Source organism: Anolis carolinensis, chromosome 6 (genome assembly GCF_035594765.1).
Source record: "Anolis carolinensis isolate JA03-04 chromosome 6, rAnoCar3.1.pri, whole genome shotgun sequence".
Classification (NCBI taxonomy): Eukaryota; Metazoa; Chordata; class Lepidosauria; order Squamata; family Dactyloidae; genus Anolis; species Anolis carolinensis.
Window position 1 is genome coordinate 75,909,985 of NC_085846.1, and position 26,772 is coordinate 75,936,756.

Here is a 26,772-nt window from a genome sequence, read left to right on the forward strand (position 1 = left end):
TCCGCTTTCCAGCTCTGCCTCGTGAAAGAAGCAGGAATGTTGCGTGACTTTGTGGGGGGAGGAAAAGCGAGTGCCGTGTGGTCTGAAGGAGGAGGAAATAACAAGACAAGGGAGCGCTTCCACTCGGCAAGCTCTGCCCCCAGAACCCGGCGTCCTGCTCCATTTGTGTCACTCACTCGCTCCCTGCTCTGCCTCCCGCGCTTCCCTCTCTCTCTCTGGCTCCCCCTCCTTCCCTGCCTGCCGCTCCTCCGCCGGGTCATTTCAGGACACAGGCCGCCCGCCCGCCCGCCTGCCGCTCGGGAAGCGCTGGAGCCTCGGCGGCGTCTCGCTCCGCTCTCGGAGACCGCGCCTGGCAGGTGAGCCCCTCCTCCTCCTCTTCTTCCTCTTCCCTGGGAGTTAGTCCCGCTTTCCTTCCGTCCTAGCAGAGGAAGAAGGATTGATCGGGGCAAGCTTCCCGCAAGCCCTCTCTCCTCCTCCTCCTCAGCCCTTTGGGACTGGAGCCTCCCCATAGCAAGGCGTTGGGGTCCCAGCATGGCCACCCGATCCCCCTTCTCTCCCTCTCCCCGGAGTGCGGGCTTGGTCTCATCCGCCTCATCCCCGCACATAAGACACTTTGGGGCTCGAGAGCTCCCGCTGAGAAGTAAATCCCGATCAGGGCCAAAGAGGATTTGCAGTTTGCAGCACCGCCTCGGCGGAGGTGCTCCCTAGCCGGAGGCAAACAGCAGGAGCGTCGGGATGCTGTGAGTTTTCCGCACCCAGAAGCATTCTCTCCTGACGTTTCGCCTGCATCTATGGCAGGCATCCTCAGAGACTGTGAGGTCTGTTGGAAAACTATCCAAGTGGGGTTTATAACATTGAGGCTGGGTGGCCATCTGTCAGGGGTGCTTTGCTTGTGCTTTTGGTCCAACCCTCTGTATTATCTTTATGATGATGATGGCGACGATGATGATCTGTTTTTTTCGTGTCAGGAGCAACTTGAGAAACTGCAAGTCGCTTCTGGAGTGAGAGAATTGGCCGTCTGCAAGGACGTTACCCAGGGGACGCCAGGATGTTTTACCATCCTTGTGGGAGGCTTCTCTCATGTCCCCGCATGGAGCTGGAGCTGATAGCGGGAGCTCATCCGCGCTCTCCCCGGGTGGGATTCGAACCTGGCAGCTTGCAGATCAGCAAGCTTCAAGTCACAAGGCTTTAACCCACTACACCAGGGGTCCTCAAACTTTTAAAGCAGAGGGCCGGTCCGCAATCCTTCAGACTGATGAGGGGCCGAATTATGTGTTATGATGTGTTGTTCTTTTGTATTCTGTTATATTGTATTGTTTTGGGCATAGCCCCATGTAAGCCGCCCCGAGTCCCCATTGGGGAGATGGTGGTGGGGTATAAATAAAGTTTTATTATTATTATTATTATTATTATTATTATATCTGTGGAAGGTCCAGGGCGGGAGAAAGAACTCTTGTCTGTTAGAGGAATTTATTTATCACAATTTATTACAATACAGTAGAGCAGGGGTCCCCAAACTTTTTAAGCAGGGGGCCAGTTCACGATACTTCGGACTGTTGGAGGGCCGAACTATAGTTGGCCACTGAGCAATTATTATTATTATTATTATTATTATTATTATTATTATTAACAATAATAATAATAATAATAAAAGAGGGTTGGAAGAGACCCTTTGGACCATTGAGTCCAATCCCCTTCTGCCTTTGTGCACCGAAAGCACAAGCAAAGCATCCCTGACAGATGGCCACCCAGCTTCAATGTTAATAATAATAATAATAATAATAATAATAATAATAGATTATTGATGTCGCCATCCCAGGTGACAGTCGCATTGACAAAAAACAACAGGAAAAACTCAGCCGCTATCAGAACCTCAAGATTGAACTTCAAAGACTCTGGCAGAAACCAGTGCAGGTGGTCCCGGTGGTGATGGGCACACTGGGTGCCGTGCCAAAAGATCTCAGCCGGCATTTGGAAACAACAGACATTGACAAAATTACGATCTGCCAGCTGCAAAAGGCCACCCTACTGGGATCTGCGCACATCATCCAAAAATACATCACACAGTCCTAGACACTTGGGAAGTGTTGGACTTGTGATTTTGTGATATGAAATCCAGCATATCTATCTTGTTTGCTGTGTCATAATAAAATAATAATAATAATAAAAGAGGGTTGGAAGAGACCCCTTGGATCATTTAGCCCAACCTTCTTTTGCCCTTGTGCCGTGGGGGCCGGATAAATGGCTTCGATGGGCCGCATCCGGCCCCCGGGCCTTAGTTTGGGGACCCCTGCAGTAGAGTCTCACTTATCCAACATAAACGGGCCGGCAGAATGTTGGATAAGCGAATATGTTGGATAATAAGAAGGCATTAAGGAAAAGCCTATTAAACATCAAATTAGGTTATGATTTTACAAATGAAGCACCAAAACATCATGTTATACAACAAATTTGGCAGAAAAAGTAGTTCATTACACATTAATGCTATATAGTAAAACTGTATTTACAAATTTAGCACCAAAATATCACAATGCATTGAAAACATTTGACTACAAAAATGTGTTGGATAATCCAGAACATTGGATAAGCGAGTGTTGGATAAGTGAGACTCTACTGTATTTATATCCCACCCTTCTTACCCAATAGGGGACTCAGGGCGGCTTACAATAAAACACATACAGTAGAGTCTCACTTATCCAATGTTCTGGATTATCCAACGCATTTTTGTAGTCAGTATTTTCAATATACAGTAGAGTCTCACTTATCCAACGTTCTGGATTATCCAACACATTTTTGTAGTCAATGTTTTCAATATACAGAAGAGTCTTACTTATCCAACGTTCTGGATTATCCAACGCAGTTTTGTAGTCAATGTTTTCAATATACAGTAGAGTCTCACTTATCCAACGTTCTGGATTATCCAACGCATTTTTGTAGTCAATGTTTTCAATATACAGTAGAGTCTCACTTACCCAACGTTCTGGATTATCCAACACATTTTTGTAATCAAGGTTTTCAATATATCATGATATTTTGGTGCTAAATTCGTAAATACAGTAATTACAACATAGCATTAATGCGTATTGACCTACTTTTTCTGTCAAATTTGTTGTCTAACATGATGTTTTGGTGCTTAATTTGTAAAATCATGACCTATTTTGATGTTTAATAATAATAATAATAATAATAATAATAATAATAATAATAATAATAATAATAATAAAACTTTATTTATACCCCGCCACCATCTCCCCAACGGGGACTCGGGGCGGCTTACTTGGGGCCATGCCCAGAACAATACAATATAGCAAAATATAAAAACAACATTTCATAATACAATTACAACAATACAAAAATAATCATGTACAGTACAACACAAAATCGAAAAAAGCAATATAACAGGGCGGGCCGCATGAACACTCAGTTAAAACTTGGGGTGAGGAAAAGATAAGAATAAAACCACGGGGAGCAGAGACATAAGATAGCAAACAGTCTGGAGGATAGATGATGGGGGGAGTAACAAAAAAGTGTGTAACAGTTACTCTCCGAAAGCACACCGGAAGAGCCATGTTTTTAAATCTTTCCTAAAGGCTAAAAGAGTGGGGGCTTGCCTGATTTCAATGGGCAGTGAGTTCCACAAACGGGGGGCCACAGCAGAAAAGGCCCTCTCCCTTGTTCCCATAAGGTGGGTCTGGGATATAGGCAGTGGCGACAGGAGGGCCTCCCCTGACGATCGAAGAGATCGGGCAGGTTTATGGTAGGAGATACGGTCCCGAAGGTAGGTGGGTCCCAAACCGTTTAGGGCTTTATATAGGATGGTCTGCACCTTGAATTGGGATCGGAAAATGAACGGTAGCCAGTGGAGCTCCTTAGGCTTTTCCTTAATCCCTCCTTATTATCCAACATATTCGCTTATCCAACGTTCTGCCGGCCCGTTTATGCTGGATAAGTGAGACTCTACTGTATATAAAATTGTACAATACATTGTGAATCAATTAAAAAGTTATTAAATTACATCAGACATTCATAAAAACACTTATAAAATACAGATGGGCAAGTGTGAATGTCTCAATTAATCACCTTGATTAGCATTGAATAACCTTGCAGTTCCAAAGCCTGGCTGCTTCCTGCCTGGGGGAATTATAGAATCATAGAGATGGAAGCAGAACCATAGCCAGAAATATTTTTTTTTTCAGGGGAGGGGGAGTTGAAACATTTTTCGAGCGAATTTTGAAGAGTAGTTCCATGACGCAAAATAATTTAGAAATCAGGCTCCATCGATAAACTTCAGTGGACACTCATGGGGATTTGCTTAATCAATTAAGGCAGAATAGGCAGAATAGAGGTGGACCATGACTTCCCTGGATCTAGACACTATATCCTTTGTTGAAGGTGTTAGCTGGTCCTGATTGTTTCCTGTTTGGAATTCCCCAGTCTTCCGAGCGTTGTTCTTTATTTACTGTCCTGATTCTAGAGGTTTTTTTTAGGACTGGTAGCCAGATTTTGTTCATTTTCATGGTTTCCTGCTTTCTGTTGAAACTTTCTGTTGAATCAGGACAGTAAATAAAGAAAAACAGGAAACAATCAGGACCAGCTGATCACCTCTCAACAAAGGATTCCCCCAGGCAGGAAGAAGCCAGGCTTTGAATCTGTAAGGCCATTAAATGCTAATCAAGCTGGCCAATTGCACTATTCACACTTACCACAAGCAGACAAGAGTTCTGGACCTTCCACAGATATATAAACCCCGCTTGCATAGTTTTCCAATAGACTTCACAACCTCTGAGGATGCCTGCTGTAAATGTGGGCGAAATGTCAGGAGAGAATGCATAGCCATACAACCTGGAAAACTCACAGCAACCCAATGATTCCAGCCATAAAAGCCTTCGTCAACAGGAGTGTCTCCTTGAAGTTCACAGGCAGAGATTGACTGTTGAAGGGGAACTTCAGCAGGGCAGGAAGTGCTGGTTTTGTCCCATATTTGAGGAAAACAGTTTATATTGGGCATGGGCAAACTTCATCCCTCCAGGTGTTTTTTGGATTTTAACTGCCACAATTCCTAATCGCCGATAGGCTGTTAGGAATTGTGGAAGTTGAAGTTCAAAACACCCGGAAGGTTGAAATTTGACGATGCCTTGCCTTTATATTAGGGCACAGATGAGACCTTAGTTTCTGCAAAGGGATCTTCTACCACCTTGGAGACTGAGTTGGTATCATAACACAAGCCAACAACAAAATAATTATTGTCTTGGTTTTTAGGCCTGTTCTTGGCATTATTTGGGGCACTGATTCAGAGACTTTCGTGTGATGATGTCCTTAGATATGTTTATCATCATCTTACATGGGCGAGCAGATTGTATTATTATTATTATTATTATTATTATTATTATTTCACACTTTACAGACATGCCTAACTTTGTGACACCGTAATTAAATTTTACTGGAAAACCGAAGGTTGAACCAATCTCTTATAAGAGAGATAGACGCATGACTGCATTGTAATAATGAAATATATGGGGACACAACATATGATTTGTAAGATATTATACATATCCAAGATTTTGGTTACTTATGACTAACATTATGTAAATATGTGCAAAATGGTCAAATGCTAATAAATTGTCTACCATTTTAATGCGATGTATGAGGTTGATGGGATAGACGGCTTTTGAATATTTGTCAGAATATTCAGCCTTATAGACTAACTTTAGGCCTTTATAATGGTCTGTAAACCTCAGGGTGATGTTACGGGTTATTTTACTCATTTTTGGTCATTTTAAGGAGACCTAAGCTTACTTTTGCTTCCCTAGAGCTGGAAGTGACTGGTCAGCATAAAAATGGTAAACCACTCTACCAAAATCCACCAAAATGCAGGAGAATATGTTATAGCACACAGGCACCCCTGTTTTATTCTTTCTAATTCTAGAGCTGATCTTAATTTACAGATCAAATTTTGGGAAGGGTTCATCCTATTGATAAAATTCCTGCTTTGTATATAGAAAACCCCATCATTCCTGTATGTGACTAAAAATGATACTGTTGAAATGGGTAGAGTTGACAGTACTTAGCTATCTTAGTTGACAAGAAAATTTGAAATGTTTATACAATTATGGTTGTCAAGTCTTTTTTTTTTTTAAGAAGTAGCTGTTTTGGTATTTTGCAGCCTAATAAAAATGAAGGGAGAGGGAGCGATAAAAGGAACCTTTTAGACTGATTTTTATTTTAGACTGAGTTTTCGTGGCTATGAAGCCATTTCTTCAGATGCAGTACAGAATGATGTTAAAATCTCATGTTATAAAGCATATTTATTAGAGATGTGTGCAAACATTTTTTCTTCGTTTCCTTCATGCTATCGTTTAATTTCGACCGTTCGTCTACACAAAACAAATGTTGACATTTTCGTAGGAAACGAGAGGAGACACGAAAATGAAAGCCGTACAGTCATCGTGCTTGCTTTTGTTTTCGTTTTGTTTCGGCCCTGTAACAATAAGCAGGTACTGACAGAGAGCTGCTTTCCTATTACAACTGATGTGTACCAACGGGTGTTAATAATAATATTAATATAAGTAACGATAGTTATTCTGGGATTCTAAGCTGAGTCTGGAAGAGGAGTGCTTCCCCATTACATCTGATGTGTACCAATGGGTCTTATATATATGTATATGTAAATGTATATGTATACTAGCTGTGCCCGGCCACGCGTTGCTGTGGCTTAGTCTGGTGGTGTTGGTCAGTCTACATTAGGTTGTATTTATGCTGTGACCTCCACCCTTCTTTATACTCACATTAGTAGTAGTATTTGAAGTCTGTTACCTTCTTCAATTTTTGTGTTGATTGATAATTGCTTGAGATCCCTGTTGTCTTTGGTTTGTTGTTAATCCTGATGTCTGATTCTGCTGAGTGCGGTTTACATCTTATTGTGGTACAATAGTCTTTTTTTTGTTTTGCCTGTGTAGGTGTTTATTATTGTTGTTGTTGTAGTGGTCATGAAGGCTGGATAAGTTAGATGCTACTGTATTGTTTTTTGGAGGCCCAGTGTAGCACTGACTGGCTTCTCAGCCTCAGTGCCCGGCTGCTTCTTGCCTGTGATGGTGTAGATTCTTATTGTTGTTGTTGTCATTGTTATTATTGTAATTGTTTTTTTGGAGGCCAAGTGTGAATGTAGGGATTGGGGAGGTGGATGAGCACTGAATGGCCTTGTAGACTCAGTGCATGGTTGATTCTTGCCTGTGTAGGTGTTTATTATTAGTGGGTGAGTGGATGGATAGATGAGTGGATGGATAGATAGAGTGGGTGGTCTCCTTGTTTCCTTTATTCCTATGCTGTTCCCTTTCTCTGCTCCAATCCTGAGCTCGCTGATAAGAACACACTGGTCAGAAAGGAGGGTAAATATAACCGGATCAATGGTCTTTCTCTCCCTTTTGCTCTTGGCCTTCCGGGCAGAGAGGGAGGGCTCTTGTACTTGGCTTTCCTTCGCTTCCCTTCCCTCCCTCCTTCCTTCGTTCTATCCATCCCAGCCTTTCCTGCCTGCGGAGCCATGGAACTGGGTCAATGGGTTGGATGGCGGGGAAAGGGAGAAGGAAGAGGCCTCTAATTGAAATGCATGGACTCCATGCCATGGGGTGCTGGAATTTGTAGTTTGCATGCAGTCCAACCCCTTTCTTTCTTTTTGTCATGGAGGAAGAACCCACCCAAACCTCTCAGACAGATGGCCATCCGGTTTAGTTGTGTTGTTATAGTCACAATGTGTTATTGTGAGTTTTCTGGGTCCGGATTGTGGTTTTGTGGTGTGGTTGTGTTCTTACAACTGGGAGGTAAGGCTTTTGCATTGTGTTGTCAAATTTTGTATTTCTGGGGCGTTTAGTTGTGTTGTTATAGTCACGATGCGTTGTTGTGAGTTTTGTGGGTCCAGATTGTGGTTTTGTGGTTTGGTTGTGTTGTTACAACTGGGAGGCAAGGCTTTTGCATTGTGTTGTCAAGTTTTGTATTTCTGGGGCATTTAGTTGTGTGCCAAGTTTCATATTTCTGGGGCGTTTAGTTGTGGTGTTATAGTCACAATGCATTGTTGTGAGTTTTGTGGGTCCGGATTGTGTTTTGTAGTGTGATTGTGTTGTTACAACCGGGAGGCAAGGCTTTTGCGTTGTTTTGCCAAGTTTCATATTTCTGGGGCGTTTAGTTGTGTTGTTATAGTCATGATGTGTTGTTGTGAATTTTGTGGGTCTGGATTGTGGGTTTGTGGTGTGATTGTGTTGTTACAACTGGGAGGCAAGGCTTTTGCGTTGTTTTGTCAAATTTTGTATTTCTGGGGCGTTTAGTTGTGTTGTTATAGTCACGATGCGTTGTTGTGAGTTTTGTGGGTCCGGATTGTGCTTTGGGGTGTGGTTGTGTTGTTACAACCGGGAGGAAAGGCTTTTGCATTGTGTTGTCAAGTTTTTTATTTCTGGGGCATTTAGTTGTGTGCCAAGTTTCGTATTTCTGGGGCGTTTAGTTGTGTTGTTATAGTCATGACGCTTTGTTGTGAGTTTTGTGCATACGGATTGTGGTTTTGTGGTGTGGTTGTGTTGTTACAACCAGGAGGCAAGGCTTTTGCGTTGTGTTGTCAAGTTTTGTATTTCTGGGGCATTTAGTTGTGTGCCAAGTTTCGTATTTCTGGGGCATTTAGTTGTGTTGTTATAGTCACGATGCATTGTTGTGAGTTTTATGGGTCCGGATTGTGGTTTTGTGGTGTGGTTGTGTTGTTACAACCGGGAGGGAAGGCTTTAGCATTGTGTCGCCAAGTTTCGTATTTCTGGGGTGTTTAGTTGTGTTGTTATAGTCACGATGCGTTGTTGTGAGTCCAGTGTGGTTTTGTGTTGTGATTGTGTTGTTACAACCGGGAGGCAAGGCTTTTGTGTTGTGTTGCCAAGTTTTGTATTTCTAGGGCATTTAGTTGTGTTGTTATAGTCATGATGTGTTGTTGTGAGTTTTGTGGGTCCGGATTGTGGTTTTGTGGTGTGGTTGTGTTGTAACCGGGAGGCAAGGCTTTTGCATTGTGTTGCCAAGTTTCGTATTTCTGGGATGTTTAGTTTTGTTGTTATAGTCACTGCGCCCGCGACTTTATCCTTTTATATATATAGATGTATACGTATACGTATACGTATATGTATAACTATAGTTACTCTCAGAACCTAAGCTGAGTCTGGAAGAGGAGTGCCTCCCCATGACAGCTGTGTGTCAATGGGTGTTAATAATAATAATAATACAGTAGAGTCTCACTAATCCAAGCCTCACTTATCCAAGCCTCTGGATAATCCAAGCCATTTTTGTAGTCAATGTTTTCAATATATCGTGATATTTTGGTGCTAAATTCGTAAATACAGTAATTACAACATAACATTACTGCGTATTGAACTACTTTTTCTGTCAAATTTGTTGTATAACATGAAGTTTTGGTACTTAATTTGTAAAATCATAACCTAATTTGATGTTTAATAGGCATTTTCTTAATCCCTCCTTATTATCCAAGATATTCGCTTATCCAAGCTTCTGCTGGCCCGTTTAGCTTGGATAAGTGAGACTCTACTGTAATAACAACAACAACAACAACAACAACAACAACAACAACAATGGTACTCTGGGGAAGACCCAAACATTCTAAAAGTTGGTGGGCTAAAAGCGGTTAAAATTCCCTCTGTGTGTGGTGATTTTTACCCCTCTAGCCCAACAACCAAGAAGGGGTGAGCCTTAGAAGCCATTAAAAATGTCAAATATTAATAAAAACCATCCAAAAAATTGCTGGAGAGGCTGTCAGGAAGTGGGAATATATATACATATGTGGTGGCATTGTAAATATGTAAGGAAATTTTGGTATAAAATATTTAAAGAGATAGAGGATATAATGAACATCAAACTGAAAAGAAGCCCTGGTATTGCATTATTATCAATTTATAATAACAATAAGATGGATAAAAAAAGAAAAAGAAGCAATAACAAATGTATTGACAATAGCAAGATTGCTTATAGCAAGAAACTGGAGAAAAATAATAAATGTTCAGATTGAAGAATGGTATAAGGAAGTATGGAAATTGGCAATAAATGATAAGCTAACATGCAAATTAAAAGTTAAAAGAGGGATATGGAAAAAATGATTTTGAGGATGTATGGGGAAAATTTATTGAGAAAGGACTTCAAAAAAGGGATGGAGGGCTACCGCCTCAGGAAGAAATGAGATTTTGGTTGGACAATATATAAATCACGTTTTATTAATTAGCCCATCGGCCGTATCAAAACATTTAACACATAGACATACATACAACATACAACATACAACCCGCGGGAAAAAAAGAAGTTAAAATAAACAAGCTGTTAACAAGACCCCGTTCAGGTCAAATATCTGCATCACCTGCACAGTTTACCCCAATTGATTCCAGATATGCAATTCTCAGTTGTGTGGCTTTGAATAGGAAAAGGGCTGTTTTGTGTGTTATTTTAGGATTCTGGCCGGCCAACAAAAATGAAATTTTAATATGTGGGTCCCAGTGTGTTTTGTGAATAATGTATGGCCTGAGGCATTGGTGTCTCTCTTTCTTATACAATTCACAGCTGAACAAAACATGTGCGATATCCTCCACCTCTGATGCTCCACAAATACAAAATCGTTCGTTGTATGGAACTTGATTAAACCTTCCGTGTTTGACCATCGTATCCAGCTGCTCAAAACGGGCTCTGGTAAATACCCTCCTGAGGTGTTTAGGCATTTCTGTCTTTAGATACCTGGCTGTTTGGAAAGTATGTTTAAAACGGCTTAACCATTTCAATGAGCCAGCTTTACTCAGGGTAGCAATGTCTTTTTGGCCTTCTATATCCAGTACTCGTTGAGCCACTATTTTTGGGTCTAGTTCTTTTGGGACAATATATAAGAAGTGGCTCGGGGTGGGAGGGAAGGATACACAGTGGTGAAGAAATATAGATGGACAAATGTTAACATTGTAGTAGATATAAATCAACAATAGATATAAAATAATTATGCAAGTATTGTATGATACATTATATATCTGCTATGTGATAAAAGTAATTATTGTATGAAAAACTTTAAATTCAATAAAAACTATTAAAAAAAAAGGAAGCCCTCCCATTGCAGCCAATGGTCCGGACATTTTCGGGTTTTTTTGTAAGCCAGACGAAAATTCTGTTCGTATAGGCGCCCCATTTTCGTTAGCGGGAACAAATATGAAAATGAGACGGAAACGAATGAAACTGCAGAAAAAGAACAGCAATTTCATACAAAAGCACAACACTAATATTTATACAGTTATGGGAGTGGAGTATAATGTAATGGGACAAATCATGTCCTTTGCACTAAATTTTCAAAGGAATGAACAAGGTGATACAGCTTTTTCAGACTTTACAGTGGTCAGTTAGTGTTTATATGGGAAAATCTGCCTACCAAAGATTGATTTCCCTGAGTTCTTTCTGATAAGATTCCTTTTGATATGTGTGCAGTAGCAAAGTCTCTTATATTAATATATGGTATAATTGATATATGTAGTGTGCCATAAGATTGTTGCCTTTGTTCATACTATTGCTAATGGACTGAATATAATTCAGTTCAGTTATTTCTCTTATCTGGTCTTCTTTTGCAATTTCCTTATTCAAGGATTGTGGCATAGATACTGTCCAGTCTGTCTGATGTGAATTGTGGAGGGGCATTGCTGGCATAGAATGGCATGTATCCACATTAGAGGATGACAAAGTAAATGAAGCTCTGTTGTTGTGGGTGATGTTGCTGGTCCTATAATTTTGCTCCTAAAGTAGATGTGCAGATTTGTGCCATAGCTGGATTTGTGACAGGGTCTTGTCCTTTTATAATTACGTTAAGTATCCTGTTGTAATGGAGTAATTATTTACAATTATTGTCAGGTATGTATCCAGAGAGGTCATAATACATGGAATTTGTGGTATGAACGTAAAAGGATGCATTTATTAAATTAGAGCTGCGAGATCACTAGGTGTTTTCAGCATGAATTGTATGCACTGAAAAGGGGACGGTGAACAAGCCAATTGCAAAATATTTGCTGATATGCTATAAAGAGAGAAAAATCTCCAGGTGAAATATAGCTATACCTCATTCCCATCTGCAAGCACTTCAGGGCTACTCACTTTTGTCTCTTTTGTATGTGTGTGTGTCAGGAGTGACTTGAGAAACTGCAAGTCACTTTTGGTGTGAGAGTATTGGCCGTCTGCAAGGACGTTGCCCAGGGGACGCCCAGATGTTTTATCATCCTGTCTCTACATGGAAGGCTGGAGCTGACAAATGGAAGCTCACCCCGCTCCCCGGAATCAAATTGCCAACTTTTGTCTCAGAGCCCCCGGTGGCACAGTGAGTTAAGCCCTTGTGCTGGCGGAATGCTGACCAAAAGATCGGTGGTTCGAATATGGGGAGTGGGGTGAGCTCCCACTTGTCAGCTCCAGCTTCCCATGCAGGGACATGAAAGAAGCCTCCTACAGAATGGTAAAACATCTGGGCGTCTCCTGGGCAATGTCCTTGCAGACAACCAATTCTCTCACACCAGAAGCGATTTGCAGTTTCTCAAGTCGCTCCTGACACACACACACACACACACACACACACACACAATCTTTTGTCTTATTTACAGTGCTGAACTTCTTAACACTAAAGATGTTAAAGCTGGGTTGTGGTGCACTAAAGGTTTCTCCCTCCCTTTTGGTTCAGACTTGGAAATGTTGGGACAACACAAAAGATTCAGAAGGGAAATTCCTCCTCATAATATATATATAAATTCATTGGCTAGAAGCCAGGGCATTTATATTTGTATATTCCCCAACTGCTGTGTATGATGAAAATGTGACTGGCTAGCTGGTCTGCTTAAGGCTGTCATATCTCTCTTATCCAGGGCACACAAGAGCAATGAAGTCAGGCAGAAAAGTGTGCCAGTCCTTCTTCTCCGAAACATTGGCTCCTAAACCTTCTTCCAGTTGGCAGCCAGGAGCCATAGTGGTTGCTTGATTTTCTTTTCATTGGTATTCTTATTTGCCCACTAGGGTTTATAACAGCAAAGGGGAAGATTGCTGTTAACATGACCCATGTTCTCACTGATTAGAGGAAAACCACAAAGATCTGTTCCTTTTCCACTAAAACACTTGAATATCTGTTAAGTATGAGATGTGATTTACTTCCTACTGGTTCCAGATAGTTACACGTCTCCTCCCTGCCACAGGAATGTTCTACACAAACCATTGGAGTTGGTTGTGATTTTGCTAATAGTAATATAGGGTTGTCAGGAACATTCATTTTTTCCATCTATTTACTCCAGAAGCTTCTTAATATAACTATTGGCTACTAAAAATCTGTGTTACACATTATTTTTGTGAGACAAAATAATGTGTAATGCAGGGCTGTAATGTCATTATGAGAAAATCTTTGTTGTGGGAAGCCAGGGGGATAGAAGTCCTTGCACAAAGGAAAGCTACATTTCTGTCCTGCATGATTATTATGATTGCTAAGCAGGCGCTGGATGGCCATCTGTGGGGAGTGCTTTGATGGTGCCTTTTTGGCATGAAGGTAGAAAAAAGGGTGCTTTATTATTGTATGACACAGCAAACAAGATAGATATGCTGGATTTCGTGTCACAAAATCACAAGTCGAACACTTCCCAAGTGTCTAGGACTGTGTGATGTATTTTCGGATGATGCGAGCAGATCCCAGTAGGGTGGCCTTTTGCAGTTGGCAGATCATAATTTGTCAATGTCTATTGTTTCCAAATGATGGCTGAGATCTTTTGGCATGGCACCCAATGTGCCGATCACCACCGGGACCACCTGTACTGGTTTCTGCCAGAGTCTTTGCAGTTCAGTCTTGAGGTCCTGATAGCGGCTGAGTTTTTCCTGCTTTTTTCGTCAATGCGACTGTCACCTGGGATGGCAACATCAATGATCCAAACCTTTTTCTTTTCCACAACTGTGATGTCTGGTGTGTTGTGTTCCAGAACTTTGTCAGTCTGGATTCGGAAGTCCCACAGTATCTTTGCATGCTCATTTTCCAATACTTTTGCAGGTTTGTGATCCCACCAGTTCTTTACTGCTGGGCGGTGGTACTTGAGGCATAAGTTCCAATGGATCATTTGGGCCACATAGTTGTGCCTCTGTTTGTAGTCAGTCTGTGCGATTTTCTTACAGGAGCTGAGGATATGATTAATGGTTTTGTCGGTTTCCTTGCACAGTCTGCATTTTGGGTCATCAGCTGATTTTTCAATCTTGGCCTTAATTGCATTTGTTCTGATGGCTTGCTCCTGGGCTGCAAGGATCAGGCCTTCTGTCTCCTTCTTCAGTGTTCCATTCATGGGCCATAGCCAGGTCGTCTCCTTATCAGCTTTTCCTTCAATTTTGTCAAGGAACTTTCCAATTATTATTATTATTATTATTATTATTATTATTATTATTATTATTATTATTATTCAAACAAGGAGTTTGAATGTATTGCTGCTTTTTGAACTAGGAGTCTTATTATTAGGCTGGGAGTCTATTATTAATCTATTATTATTAGGATGCTCCTCTTGTGTCATGTCTAATTTTGATGCTAGTCAGTGTAAAGGCTTCCATCTCATGTATTACTTTATTAGTTATATAGTTATATTCATCTCTCATCTTTCTTAAGTCCCTGTGATAAAGGTCCAGCTGAGAGCGAGTGGTTCACCTAAAGCAGTGGTTCTCAATCTGTGGGTCCCTAGTGTTTTGGCCTACAACTCCCAGAAATCCCAGCCAAGTTACCAGCTGTTAGGATTTCTGGGAGTTGAAGGCCAAATCATCTGGGGACCCACAGGTTGAGAACCACTGACCTAAAGTCAAAGCTGGATTTCTCGAGGCCTGTGTTGATGCTTTCAACCAGTTTTGAACACAAGTTAACCACTCACATTGGCCCATGCTTATTCTCAAAGTGGACCTTTTCCTACAAGTAGCTTTCCAGCAAAATAATTAATGTTTTATTGATTGAATTAAAAAAAAACTTTATTTGTATTGCGCCCTATCTCCTTGAGGGGACTCAGGGTGGATTCCAACATACAACGGCAAACATTCAATGCCTCCGTAAAACAAACAAATACTGACATAAAATCCCAGAGAAACCCCACGTATGAAAATAACATTAAAAACCTAACATCAAATTGAAACCTAACAGAAGTAAATAAAATCTAGCACCAATAAATTAAACTAGATAGTCAAACAAAATTATATAATAGCATCAAATCTAAGCAAACATCCACATTAATTTACAACAGACAACTAGAGTTCACAAAACAGTGTGGATTGGTTGTGTAGTCAAATGATGGTCATTGGGCTGGTGTGGACTTGGAGAGTCCAAATCCGAAATAATGGTGATTGTGGTGTATTTCCTCACTTGATTGAGATTAAAATCAAACGGTTTCAGAAATATTCTGCCAAAAGTTGTGGTGAGAACCACTAATTCAAATGGTTTCAGAGGAACTTTGAGTCTGAATATCAGTTTCTAGGCAGATTATTATTATTTTAATATTTTACTGGTAATTTAACATGGATCTTCTTAGGTTCCTACATTGCTTTGTTTCTGTTATCATATATATAGTATATGTTTCTTGTTGGGGGGATATGTCTGAAATGTGGAGTCAGTGTCTGCAAAAGGATTAAGTGTTCCTAAAGGCAGGCAAATGTGTGATGCAATGCTGCCTGGCTTGCCTTTCTTCCTCCCCATAAACCAACAGGGTCTATTTCATATTTCCTGTCAAAACACTAGACACTTTATAGAACATTCAGAACAAAATGTGCATGTTCAGCAATTTTATGCAAAATAAGTGTCAACACCAACGTTAAGCATTGTACATTTGTTTATTTAAAAAGGAGTCGAAATTTGAGATATTCTGGATGCAGAATGTGGAGTTTTGGTTAAACAGAAAATACAGACAGTCCCGACCATGGCAAAATATAATTGTAATATCATTCTAGATCAAGCATGGACAAATTCGAAGTTTGCCCATGCCTGTTCTTGATCTTTGAAAATGACAGTGTTACAACAGTCTTATGTGGTTCCTTAATTTTTTAGCCTATATGTATTAAAGGCACCAGATCCCATCTGATGTTGGAAGTTAAATAGGGTCATCTCCAGTTAGCCTTGAATGGGAGACTACCAACTACTATCAGGCTCTATTTCAGAAGAAGGAACTGGGAAAACCCTTTCTGAGTATCCGTTGCTTAAGAAAACACTGAGAAATTCATGGGGTTACCATATGTGGACAGGTGACATGAAGACACACCCACAGAAATACATCACTTTTACTTTTAACAATCCAACAACATTATAATGAATCCTATCACTAACATTTCTATGTTTGAAGGATAAATCTGTATTTGTGCTGCTTTATATAATACAGACTTTAATGTAAAGTGTTTGTGAAAGGCTTTATTAATGAAAGTAATTTTATTTTTGTTCGAAAGTTCAGTTAGGTTAAGGCTTGCACAGTTGTCACAACAAGACTCTTGGAAATCTGGAGAGAACATCATGTTTCAATAGTCAAGGGAAAATTGTTGATAACTTTACTAGACCAAACAGAAAGTGGAAAATATTTTATGCTTTGGAAGCTTACAGGCTTCTCCATCGGGTGAATAATAATAAGAATAAGAATAATAATTGATGTCGCCATCCCAGGTGACAGTCGCATTGATGAAAAACAACAGGAAAAACTCAGCCGCTATCAGAACCTCAAGATTGAACTTCAAAGACTCTGGCAGAAACCAGTGCAGGTGGTCCCGGTGGTGATTGGCACATTGGGTGCCATGCCAAAAGATCTCAGCCGGCATTTGGAAACAATAGGCATTGACAAAATTATGATCTGCCAACTGCAAAAGGCCACCTTATGGGATCTGCACGCATCATCCGAAAATACATCACACAGTCCTAGACACTTGGGAAGTGTTCGACTTGTGATTTTGTGATACGAAATCCAGCATATCTGTTTTGTTTGCTGTGTCATACAATAATAATAATAATAATAATAATAATAATAATAATAATAATAATAATAACAACTTTATTCTTCTATCCCGCACCATCTCCCCGAAGGACTCGGGGAGGCTTACATGGGGACACGCCTAGCAATAACATTGGTTAAAACACAATCCAAGAATTAAAACAATATAAATAATATAAATATAAAACAGCATGAAACAAATAAAACATAGCAATTACTTTAAAACCTGGCCGTACATATTACATATGCGTGTGTGTGTGTGTGTGTGTGTGTGTGTGTGACTTGTGCAGGATTCTGAGCAGGGTTCATGGGACCATATAGGGACCATCAGGAATGGGGCAGGGGAACGATCTCATCAAGACGCTGGAAACCTAAAAAGGTAGGGAGCAGTGATAAAGTGCAGTAAGAAATTGTAAACAGCTGACTGTCTGGCGGGACTATTCACTCAAATGGGCACTGGAACATCCACGTTTTTAGATCCTTATGGAAGGGGGACAAGGAAGGTGCCAGTCTGATCTCCCTGGGGAGAGAGTTCCAGAGCTGAGGGGCCACCACTGAGAAGGCCCTCTCCCTTGTCCCCACCAACCGTACTTGAGACGTAGGTGGGAGCAAGAGAAGAGCCTCCCCAGAAGATCTTAAGGCCTGCCTGGGTTCATTGGGGAGGAGGTGATCACGGAGATGGTACAAAATCCATGCAAGGAAACACAGGTGTTGCTATCAGAGTCCCAGGTCTTTGTTTTGATATTAAAGAGACTGTGATCAAGCAGGCATAAAAAGGGGAAGACTAGCTGTAGATTAGAGTAGGGCCCGGTAATTGTTTCATATGTTTCATTCATGCTTTTGTACCATACTGTTCATTCGCAATGCACGGTACGGCAGACCCCTTCCCACACGGTTGAAGCAGTGAAACGAAAGTGAAAGCAGCACAAAACCGTTCTTTTGCCTGCCACGCTTGTTGCCTGTTGTTTGCTTCAGTGCCTGCCTTGCAGCCTGCTTATTCTTTAACCTCAGGCCTCCTCCGCAGGCAGATTGAGAGGGAGACCTCTTAGAATCAGTGGTGCCTTAAGCCCCTGTCTTTAAGCTCAGATCTCCTCTGCAGATCGAGAGTAAAACGTCTCAGAATCATTGGTATCTTAAGCCCTTAGGTTAGAGGACGGGACAGCCGGGAAAGAGGGAATATTTTTAAGGTTTTATTTATAGAAAGAAAAAAATCCCCAAAATTCGGGGATGACCAAACCTTGTAAGAGTTCGAGGGCTAAAAGTGGTATATATGCCCTCCATGTGTGATGATTTTCACCCCTCTAGCCCTAAAACCGGTCTGTGGCGCGGGCTGGTGAGCAGCCAGCCAGTTGCAGCCAGCTGCAACAAATTACTCTGACCAAGAGGTCATGAGTTTGAGGCCAGCTCGGAGCCTATGTTTGTCTTGTCTTTGTTCTATGTTAAAGGCATTGAATGTTTGCCTTATATGTGTAATGTGATCCACCCTGAGTCCCCTTCGGGGTGAGAAGTATAAATATTGTAAATAAATAAATAATAAATAAAACTGAGCGGAAGGGGAGCCTGGACAGCCCGCCCATTGCCGCCAATGAGACGAATGCATTTGTATATTCAGATGGTGAAACGAAAGAGCTCATTCGGAAGTAGTGGACGGACACAGAAACATGGCCACACAAATGGAATAAACCAAAATGGGTAGTGATTTTATACAAATGCACAAGTCTACTGCATTATTTCTCTCTGTTTTCTACTCCTGTTTCCCTCTTCCTTTTTATGCTGCAAGAAACTAGCATGGTTGCTTCTTTGAAAACTTCATAGAGGCAGAAAATCTAGTCTCCGTCCCCCAAAAGAGGGTGAAGAAACAAGTGTTATTTCTGTTGAAGAGTTCAGACAGAAAAGTCAAGAAGCAAAAGGGATGATGGCTGTAAAAGAAGGTCATACAATTTCCTTCTCTACTGCAGCAGTACAGTTTCTTTCAATGAGATCTTTTCTGATCCTCAGTACTGAAGCCTAAAAGCCCCCATTTTGGAGAAGTTCAGTGATATTCCTAGGAAGAATCTGTGTGGCTAAGTCTGCAGAAAAAATGAGGTGTGTCAGGCGTGCCTACCAATAGAAGCCAACTTTGATTGCCTGATTTTCTTGAAAATCAAGTCCACGTACAGTATATGATGACAAACAATCCACTCTCTTCCGGTTAGGTTGCACCTGCTTCCAGATGCATTAGATATCTTCAGATCTGAAAGAAATGCAAGAGTAGCCATGTTGACCATTAAACAGTCCAACCATTGGTATTTAGTCTTCAACCCATCAAACCTTTGTTAGGACAACCAAAAGGCAGAGAGAGACAGAGAGACGGAGAATGTGATAGCTTTTCGAGCTCACTGCCGTCTTCATAGATCAAAAAAGAATAGAAAAGACGTGCAGGGAAAAACAAAAGGAATATTGTTGGAGTCACAAGCATGCAAGACCACACTGTCATTTTCTACTATTTGAATTGGTTTCAGCATGACTACTCCTGCAAAATCCAGACAGTTACATCTCAATTACTGAATAAAACATTCCTGTTCCAGATATCGACTATGTTGCAACTGAAGTGAATGAAATGATAAATCTGCAATAATGGTACTTTGCCATAATAAGTTTAAAAATGCATGATGGAAAAACTGGATATGGCATCCTATCAGATTTTTTAAAGCTTGAAGCTACAAAATTAGTGAATTGTTATCACCGGCTGTTCAGATTACAAAACAGCCAATGGACAGGTTTGCATGTATAAGATCTAGAAGTAGAACAAATAGAATATATTGGTTTCCAGAGCCAGGTATTTTTTTTTGAATTATTTTTTATTGTGCATTTTATAAGCAACTTGTATCTTCTTATTACAGCCATTAAACAAGAGGTCCCCCCCTTTAGAATAAAAAACAAACAAAAAGGAAAGGAAACACCACATAGATACCATAACCCAAATGCCAACATGGAAAAGAAAAAGAAAAAAAAGAAAAGAAAAAAAGAATTACCAGTAGATATATACATATCATTTATCAGTTGCTATAAGTCTCTATGACTTCCAGAACTCTGGAATTGATCCTCTTGATTTTTCTCAATAATCATATGATTTACTTTTATAATTTAAAGAAAAGGTTTAACTACATTTATTATTGTTGTTATTTTTATTCCTAATATTTCCCCAGGAAGCTTCCTTAGATTAATTCTATGTGAATATTTATTTTTTCTTTTATTAAGTATTCTTTCATGGGTTTCCAGTCTGTGCTGTTTTTTGGGAGATCTGTCTTGCGCTAACCTCTGTGTCAGTAGGTCTATATTCATCACATCCATGACTTTATTAATCCATTTCTCCATACTAGGCACTTCCTCTGTTTTCCAAACTTGTGCTAGGACTATTCTTGCCGCCGTGGTTAAAACGAATATTAATCTGTCTGTGTTCTTATCTATTTGTGGGTTAATAATTCTGGCTTGAATTCGAACTTTTTTTGTATAATTTTTATCATTTTTTTTGTAAATTTCATACCAGAATTTCTTGATCTTTTTACACTCCCACCACATATGGAGGAAGGTGCCTGAGTGTTTCCCACACTTCTAGCAGTTTCCATTATTTTTCCCTTTACTGTATCTGGCTAGCTTATTTGGTGTTAAATACCACATATGGAACATCTTGTACCAATTTTCTTTAATTTCTGTAGCGTATGCCCACCTCAATTTTTTCCCCAAATTTCTTCCCATTGACTAAGCCAGATATTTTAGAGCCCCATATTGCATAAATCTAAGCAATGTTTTACTGGTAATGTGTAATATTCCACAACCGAAAATGCATTTTGGAAATTTGGTCCATGCTATAGTTAAGAAAAGGAGCCCTCGGTGGTGCAGCAGATTAAATCACTGAGCTTCTGAACTTGCTAACCGAAAGGTCGGTAGTTAAAATCCGGGGAGCGGTGTGAGCCCCAGCTTCTGCCAACCTAACAGATCGAAAACATGTAAATGTGAGTAGGTCAATAGGTACCGCTCTGGCGGGAAGAACGGCGCTCCATGCAGTCATGCTGACCACATGACCTTGAAGGTGTCTATGGACAACGCCAACTCTTCAGCTTAGAAATGGAGTCGGACACCACTAGACTTAATGTCAGGGGAAAACCTTTACCTTTATCCTATATTTAAGAAATTGTAGACTCCAAAGCCTTTCAAGGTGTTATAAATGTTATGAAAGCATAATTAAATGGCATGTAAGGTGAGTTTTTTCTTTCAGCCAAAAAACATTGCTGAAAGGGACAAGTGGGTTATGCATTGAAAGTGTCGAACATAGGGTTCAGAGGTCAGTGATATGTCAAAAAGGTTGTTTCCAAATTAAACATCAGCTAAATGGAAATCTCAGTGGTGGAGTGGGAGGCTAGATCCGCTTGCAAAAAATAGACATCTGCTTGGGTTTCTGCCTTCTTGCAGCTAGTGAGGAATAATTGTTAATGTATTTAAGAATTACAGCAGTGGTATGTATATTAATTTCACTAGCCAAAGCACATTTTGCTACCTCAAATGTTAGATCTGTTTCTGGGGGATATTTTAAAAAATGGCACCAGATCCCCCATCATGCCTTGTTTTTGATATACAGAATAGATGCCATATACCACTTGCCATCTGTTGCTCCATAGAAAATCATGATAACTGTATCTAAGAAACTAGAGCTGATGCGGTCTATCCAGTGCAATTTTATGAATCAGTGCCCCCGAATAACCCCTGAAATATTTATTGTATTGTTTCTGGTATGTTTTTTGTGTATACGCAGAGCTAGATACATTGAAACTAGCACCTTTTAACAGATTAGTCACAGCTTGAGAGTGAAACAGAGAGGATGATAGACGGAAAGAAGTGAATGGAGGTGTACTTCATCATTTGTCTTCTCACCAGGAGATCATTGACCCTCACCTCGGGCAAATGAAAATAGGTTGTTGTAGCATGAATGAAAAATAGAAGAAAAGGTGTCCTGATTTCAGATGTGTTTTGGCAACAATTCTGTGCAACTGTGTACCTCTCTGCCCAGTCACAACATTGTATAGTTTTGGTCATTTTCTTTTTCTTCCCTTCTTCAAAGTGAACTCGACTTAAAGACTCGTTCTCATTTCTTTTGAGAGCTTTCTTGATTGGACACACTGACCTAATTAGACATTTAAGAAGGTTGCCAAAGCATGCACTAATAGGTTGTTGCCAGTTTCCCATCAATTATTAATAAAGCTCATTTAGACGATCAATTAGCATTTTGAAAGGGGGGATTTTGGAAGGGACTTGTTGCAAAAGCATCGGGGAGCTCAGTTCTGTTCATGCTTTGTTCTGTGTGAAGAAGTCGGTACCATAATGAACCATAAATAAGCAAATCGTTTTGGGGAAGCTTTTTTTTTTTTTTTTTTTTGCTTTACACTCACATTGTGGTAATTACCGAGTCGCATTTAGAGAGTTTCATCTCATTTTGCCTTCACAGTTTTGGGGGAGAAAATGCCAGTTGTTTTTTGAACAAGTATTACAGCTGCTAACTTATTTATTTATTTATTTGCGGCCCGGAGGGGACTCAAGGCAGCTTCAAAACATAGGCAATGATTTTAAAATCATAGTACAATAAACAATTAAAAGCATTTGAATCCATAGGTAAAGGCAAAGGTTTCCCCTGACGTTAAGTCCAGTTGTGTCCGACTCTGGGGATTGGTGCTCATCTCCATTTCTAAGCCAAAGACCCGGCATTGTCCGTACACACCTACAAGGTCATGTGGCCAGCATGACTGCATGCAGCATCGTTACCTTCCCATCAGAGTGGTACCTATTGATCTATTCACATTTGCATCTTTTAGAACTGCTAGTTTGGCAGAAGCTGGGGCTAACAGCGGGAGCTCATTCCATTCCCAGGATTCAAACCTGCGACCTTTTGGTCCACAAGTTCAGCAACTCAGTGCTTTAACACACTATTCCGCCGGGGACTGCCTTTGGATCCATACAAGTCAAAATCACGTGATCCATAGGCGTAATTCCGAGGCCGTTCCATCAGTCAATTACACATCTTTCGTATCTAATTATTGCACTACATTTTCGAAGGCTTAGTCAAAGAGCCACGTCTTCCCTTTTTTGTGGAAGGTCAGGAAGGAGGGAGCTGATCTAATCTCTCTGGGGAAGGATTTCCATAGCCGAGGGGCCACCACCGAGAAGGCTCTGTCTCTCATCTCCGCCAATTGCACCTGCAAAGAAGGCAGAGCTGAGAGCAGGGTCTCTCCAGATGATCTTAAACTCCGAGATGGTTCATAGAGGGAGATATGTTCAGACAAGTAAGCTGGGCCAGAACCAGTTAGGGCTTTATAGGCTAAAGCCAGCACTTTGAATTGTGCTCGGTAGCAGATTGGCAGCCAGTGGAGCTGGTGCAACAGGTGGGTTGTATGCTCCTTGTACGCAGCTCCGGTGATCAATCTGGCTGCCGCTCGTTGGACCAGTTGTAGCTTTTGAACAGTCTTCAAAGGTAACCCAATATAGAACACGTTGCAGTAATCTATTCGAGATGTAAGTAGAGCGTTTACTACCATGGCCAAGTCAGACTTCTCAAGGTATGGGTACAAATTAAACTTTGCCCTGTTTCCCAGGTGGCCACTTCCTCCTTTACAAAGACAGGACATGTTTTCTTCCACCTACCCTCTATTACTATGGGCCCCTGGTGGCACATTGTGTTAAAGCGCTAAGCTGCTGAACTTGTGGACTAAAAGGTCCCAGGTTCAAACTCCGGGAGCAGAATGAGCGCCCTCTGTTAGCTCCAGCTCCTACCAACCTAGCAGTTTGAAAACATGCAAATGTGAGTAGATCAATAGGTACCACTCCAGTGGGAAGGTAATGGTGCTCCATGCAGTCATGCTGGCCACATGACCTTGGAGGTGTCTATGGACAATGCCGGCTCTTCGGCTTAGAAATGGAGATGAGCACAAACCCCCAGAGTCGGACACGACTAGACTTAATGTCAGGGGAAACCTTTACCTTTACCTATGGAAGGATAATACTTATGGAGCTTGCCGTATCTCTTTGGGAAGAGTGTTCCAGAGGCAGGGAGCCACTACCGAGAAGGCCCTCTCCCTCGTCCCCACCAACCGTATCTGAGACGGCGGTTGGAGCGAGAGGAGTGCCTCCTCGGAGGATTTAAGGGTCCGTGCTGGGATGTTTAGGGGTGCTTATCTCCCTATTTCCACATCTAATGGATTGCTGAATGGCCTTGAACCTTAGTTCAAGTTTGTAGAAGTTTTTGGAAATTGTGCAGAGGGCTGTATGAGATCACTGAGGGAAGCCTGTGGTTAAATGTTGCCCACCCATGATCTATATTTAATGGAGTGATGGAGCGGCACAGGAGAAGGTGGAGGAGTAGCGGAGCTGAATTGAATTTGTGGGCAAAAATGTTTCCTGGGCATGCCGTCTTCTGAGCTTTTGCGTACAAAAGAAATGGGGAAAAGTTAAGGGAGGTTTACTGTTGAAATCTGACGGAATATGAACTATTCAAAATTTTGGTGTGTGCTTTGCTCATTCTTGTCATTTTGAAAAAAAGGAGTCTCCTTTACCATTTTTCTGACACCTTGTCATTGAAGAAAAAAACGAGTTGGTAAAATATAGTGAAGATAATGCATATTTTTTGTTACTCGTTATCTCTAACAGCAAGAAAAGCTGTTTGGAAAAATAGCAGTAGCAATAATGTTAGACGATGTCAGTGATAATGATTGCAATAATAGATAAGTTATCTTGGAAAGACTGACATACTATTGGCAACGGGCTGTAGGGAGAGTTAAATGTGATATCTATTGAAGTATTGCTTGTAGTTCACAGCACTGTTGGAAAAATCCATGTGCTAAGTATTTCAAAGCACACATAAATTCATAGCTTTACGCTCTGCACTGTGATCTAAAACTAAATGTAACACTAGCTCAGGGATGATTGGAAGCTATTGCTGTTGCCACCCAGGTTGGTATGACCCACTTATGAAGATCTCAGGGCAGGTGTTACATTAAGTCAAGTGATAATCTCCAATGCCAGCAGCTATACACCAGACAAGCTTTGAGGAGGTAGGGCAGGAAGGCGGGGAAGTTTTGATATGGCTACTTGTTCTAAATAAGTAATTGCTGTAACACCCTGGGATTTATTGTGCTAGTGTTTATTCTCCAAGCAGATCGGAGACTAAGCATAGACAGTAGAGCTCTGCAAAAGTACAGGAATCTCGGATAACTTTGAGAGTGGTTTTGTACAGATAGTTACAAACATTATGGGCCCTGTTTCCATAAGGGATACATTTCTGAACTTATGGTGGAAACAGAACTGAGGTAATAGTGAAATCTATTGAAGTGAATGGCTTCTGCCAGAAGTTTCCATAGAGTTGCCCTGAAGGACCTAGAAAATTCCTAGAGGTATACCATATTTTCTCTCGAAATGTGCTGAGTCCTGCAGGGCTACTGTGTGGTAACTTCTAGCAGAAAACATTCAATTCAATAGTAATTCCCAGGGTTTTTTTTCATGTCAGGAGCGACTTGAAAAACTGCAAGTCGCTTCTGGTGTAAGAGAATTGGCCATCTGCAAGGACCTTGCCCAGGGGACATCCAGATGTTTTGATGTTTTTACCATCCTTGTGGGAAGCATCTCTCATATCTCCTCATGGATCTGGATCTGAACCAGCAACCTTCAGGTCAGCAATCTAACCTTCAAGTCATCAGTCCTGCCTGGCACAAGAGTTTAACCCGCTGCACCATCGGGGGCTCCTAGTAACTTCAAGTGAAGCATATCAAAGAATCACCCAAAGGACCTTGAGAGTTCATAGATATACTTTGTCAAATGTAGATAGGTAAACTCATTGGTACTTGTCCCATGAGCATAAGAGGTGTACTAGTTGCGTTTAAGAGAAAAATCAACTTTCTTAATCCTGCATCACATGCTACTTGATATCAAGTTATGATATAGTAACTTATATTTGATATGAGCCCCTGGTGGCATAATGGGTTAAACCCTTGTGCCGGCAGAACAAGTCCTGGTGGTTTGAATTCGGGGAGAGCAGGTGAGTTCCCTCTGTCAGTTCCAGCTTCCCATGCAGGGACATGAAAGAAGCCTCCCACAAGGATGGTAAAACATCAACATCCGGGCATCCCCTGGGCAGCTTCCTTGCAGACGGCCAATTCTCTCACATTGGAAGCGACTTGCAGTTTTACAAGTTGCTCCTGACACAAAAAATGATATTTATCAATAATCAACAACTATTGCTTATAAGCCTTATAGGAATAGTTTTGTTTGATACAAAAATGCAAGGGATAAATCAGAGTATAGAAATGTGCATTAATCAAGACTGGTCAATTTGCTGTCCTACATCTTGTCTATAATCCTACACATCTTCTATATATATAAAAGGGTAATGAAATTTCAGCCTAGGACAAAACAACAAAACTACACATCCCAGAAACACTAAACTTGGCAGCACAACCCCTCATCCATGCCTCTACATTCATACAACAAAAATAAAATAAAAATAAAATCCTAATTAGAGGGAGAGGAATAATTGTTTTTATCCAATTGCTGCCAGTTAAAAGGCTAAGCTCCACCCACTTGGTCTCCTAGCAACCCACGCAGCCCAGGGGACAGGCAGAGTTAGGCCTCACTTAGGCCTCTTCCACACTGCCTACAAAATACAGATTATCAGATTTGAACTGGATTATATGGCAGTGTAGATTCAAGGCCCACACAGCTATATAACCCATTTATCATCTTATTTTATCTGCTTTGA

The 26,772-nt window shown here is 40.9% G+C and overlaps 1 protein-coding gene across 2 annotated transcripts in view; it reads left to right on the forward strand.

The window, feature by feature from the left end:
• The first annotated feature begins 205 nt into the window (after positions 1–205).
• The window catches only part of thrb (thyroid hormone receptor beta), a 266,903-nt gene continuing 240,336 nt past the window's right edge, over positions 206–26,772 (forward strand). For both annotated transcript variants that reach the window (XM_062958089.1, XM_062958091.1), the window contains exon 1: positions 206–356. The gene's annotated coding sequence lies outside the window, so the exon portion shown is untranslated. The remainder of the gene's footprint in view (positions 357–26,772) is intronic.